A 3029-nucleotide genomic window follows, 5' to 3' on the forward strand; every position below is an offset into this window, starting at 1 on the left:
TAGTATATATATCATTAGCAAAACTTTGTAATATTAATTAGAAGCCCAAAGAAGTTTATGAGAGAAATTCCAATCCAAACAATTATTTCATTTTGTAAAGCTTCAGTTCTTTAGCCAACTGAGCATAGCCCAAAACTATATTAAATCAGCCCAAAAAATATTAGCCCATTAGAAATATCTCTGATTTGAATTCCAAAATCTCTTTAATCATATTGAAATATTTGCTTCAATTCCAACAGAAAAGCTGCCATCTATTCCTATCCTACTTTATTGACCAAAGCGTCTGAAATTTTCAGACTTGCCTTCCTCTCTCATGGCTTCCCCCACACCCTTTTTTCTTTTTTGCTTCAAAGCGTGGATCATCTTTCAAAAAAGCAACATTGACTTCACCATTTTAAGAAAAGAAATCAAAACCATCTCAGAGGACGATTCTCTGTCTTGCCTCCAACGTTCGGATTCAAGCGACCATTTTTATCAAGATTCAAGTCCGATTTTGAATTCCCTCAAAAAAGACCCAAACCCTACTTCTTCACCTATAAATACTAGTATTTGGAATATATTGGGGCAGAGCTTTTGGAGCCGTTGCACCTCTTTTTAAACCCACAAGCTTCAGCCCCCTTCTTTAACCTTAAGCTCTTAGCTGCCCCTTTGACCCCAAAATTTGAGGCTGGAGCCGCCCCAAAGCTCCGATTTTTAGCCGCCATTGCTAACTCCTACAAATCTACTGGTGTTACTCGATTTATCCCTAAAATAAACACTCTTAAAAGGCTCAGCTCTCTCTCTCTCTCTCTCTCTCTCTCTCTTTTAATCTCTTTCTCTGTCGGCGTTTACCTATAATAGTGGCGTTTGTTTCTGTTCGTTCTGGTATTTGACGACTACCCGTGTACAGCAAGTTCGAGGTTAGAATCCGATAGCGGCTTACCCTAGTTCACTGCCCGCAAAAAGGTCAGTAACGGTTAAGCTATTCCTTTCTGTTTTTCTTTTCTGATTAGAGGTAGACTTTATTTCTATCTGAAATAGTGCTATAGTTGGTTTGTGATTATGATTCGAGATTAATCTTCACATAAAGAGTCTGTTACGAGCTATGTTGTATAGAGTTATGAGATAGAGCTCGTATGTTTGTAGAAGTTGTTATTTTGGCTAAATAGAATAAAATTTAAAATGAAATAATACATCAGTTGTTATGTATTCACATGTACAGATTTGAATTTAGCTATCTGCATATTTTGCCTGAATGGTTCGGTCACTTAGCCTAGATTTTTTAAAAAAGGAGTTATTCTTCTAACAGAATCATGACTTGAGTCTCTTTTCTGTTATATAGCATGCCTATATGAATCACCATCTTTAAGTAGATATTCAAAGGAATCAAATCTATATCATGTTGAATGTTTACTTGAAGTATTGTAACAAATATAGATATTCTGTTGGAACTAACATTGATTTAGAGCTTACGGTTATACATTTAGTTGTCATGTTACCTATGTAGGTACTGTATAAAAGAGTTGTAACCTTTAAGCTTTTCTTTAAGAATCATGTCTATATGAGTGATATATGAGATCTTTTAGTCATTTAGAAATCATACTGTAAGACTAAATTTTATTTGATGAGAATTAAACCTGAACTTGATGTGTTTTTCAACCTTCTTTATTGAATATAGGTATTTTTGTCATGATACTAAGACAAATTTAGATAACAATTTATTCTATTGCTAAGCCTTTTTCCTTCGTACATCATGCTTCTAGGATTTCAATTATTTTTGTTAAAAATACATGTCTTATTTAATAATGAAATACTAGTATGCACCTATATTTTTGCTATTAGGCGTTGGTATCTTATATGTGCTAATTTAAAAGCTTTTGTAGAAGTAAGAAACACCTCATGTTTGTTGGAACATTGCTCTTTAAAAAGATTTGTTAAAATATTGCTCCAGTTTGAAAAATGTTCGTATATGATTTGCTATTGTTCTTCGGTTTCTTGTCTATTGCAGAGTGAAGAAAATAGTTGTACTTTTGTCTTGCGTGCTTCATTCTTGTATTGAATTTTCGCCTCTAATTTTCTTCTTCTTTCCTTTTGCATATACACTTGGAGCAAAAAATAGAGTCTCACTCGAGACTCAACACTACCCGAGCATGGAGTCATCACATGGCATCCCCTTAGAATGTCCCGGATAGCAAGAAAACAAGCGAAACGCTTGGGGACGCCTATGGCGTCTTTCATTTTTCTTTTCCTCTTATCATTTGTTTAATTTTTTTATGATTGTAGATTTATTTGGGAACGTTTTATATTAGATTTGGTAGCTAAATCTTATTTTGATTAGTGTCATTTACTCTAGTTAATAATAAATCGCCGATTTTATTTACATGAGTCTTAAGGGCTTTTAAAATCAACAATTTGAGATAATGGCTTTATTTATTTATTTAGTTCTAAAATATTTGCCCCCATCAATTTTGGAAATACTTAGTGTTTTTTGTCAGCATTTGTCCATAAAAAGCTTGCTTCTTTCTTACAATGTTCAAGTCTAATTGAGGTTTTCGGAAAAATGGCGTTTGTAGCGTTTGTTGGCATATCAAACTCAAGTTTTACTCAATTAGTAATATTTTAGTGTATAAAAAATATTCACGTGTTATTTTCCAACTATGTATACAAATATTAAATTTTCTTCTTATAATGAATTAACCTAAGTTTGGCCGGTTAATCATTTTTAACGGATTATATGGGGTGCTTTAATAACCTTTTCTATAAGATTAATTAGAACCTTTACTCATAGTCTTAAAGGTTAAGTAGACCATAGAACAGAGCTAACTTTAAATATTATTTAGTTAAAATTGGTGTCCTAATTCACCGTGAAAATAATTAGGTGGCGACTCTTAAAATTAATTAAACCTTGGATTTACCAATGTTATACTCTAATTTGACTCGTGTTAAAATGGGGTATAACACACTAGCTATCTCGTGTCCTTTTCCAAAATTTTCAGATTTTGACTTAGTCCATGGTCTCTCTATTATTTCCCTTAGGTTTGCAATTACTC

The 3029-nt window shown here is 32.9% G+C and overlaps 1 long non-coding RNA gene across 1 annotated transcript; it reads left to right on the plus strand.

The window, feature by feature from the left end:
* Nucleotides 1-285: 285 nt before the first annotated feature.
* LOC104217541 (uncharacterized) lies at nt 286-2359 on the plus strand. The gene is made up of 2 exons (XR_708785.2): nt 286-945; nt 2099-2359. It is a non-coding gene; the product is annotated as an uncharacterized lncRNA (long non-coding RNA).
* The last annotated feature ends 670 nt before the right edge of the window (nt 2360-3029 follow it).

This window comes from Nicotiana sylvestris, chromosome 10, assembly GCF_000393655.2.
Source record: "Nicotiana sylvestris chromosome 10, ASM39365v2, whole genome shotgun sequence".
Lineage (NCBI taxonomy): Eukaryota > Viridiplantae > Streptophyta > Magnoliopsida > Solanales > Solanaceae > Nicotiana > Nicotiana sylvestris.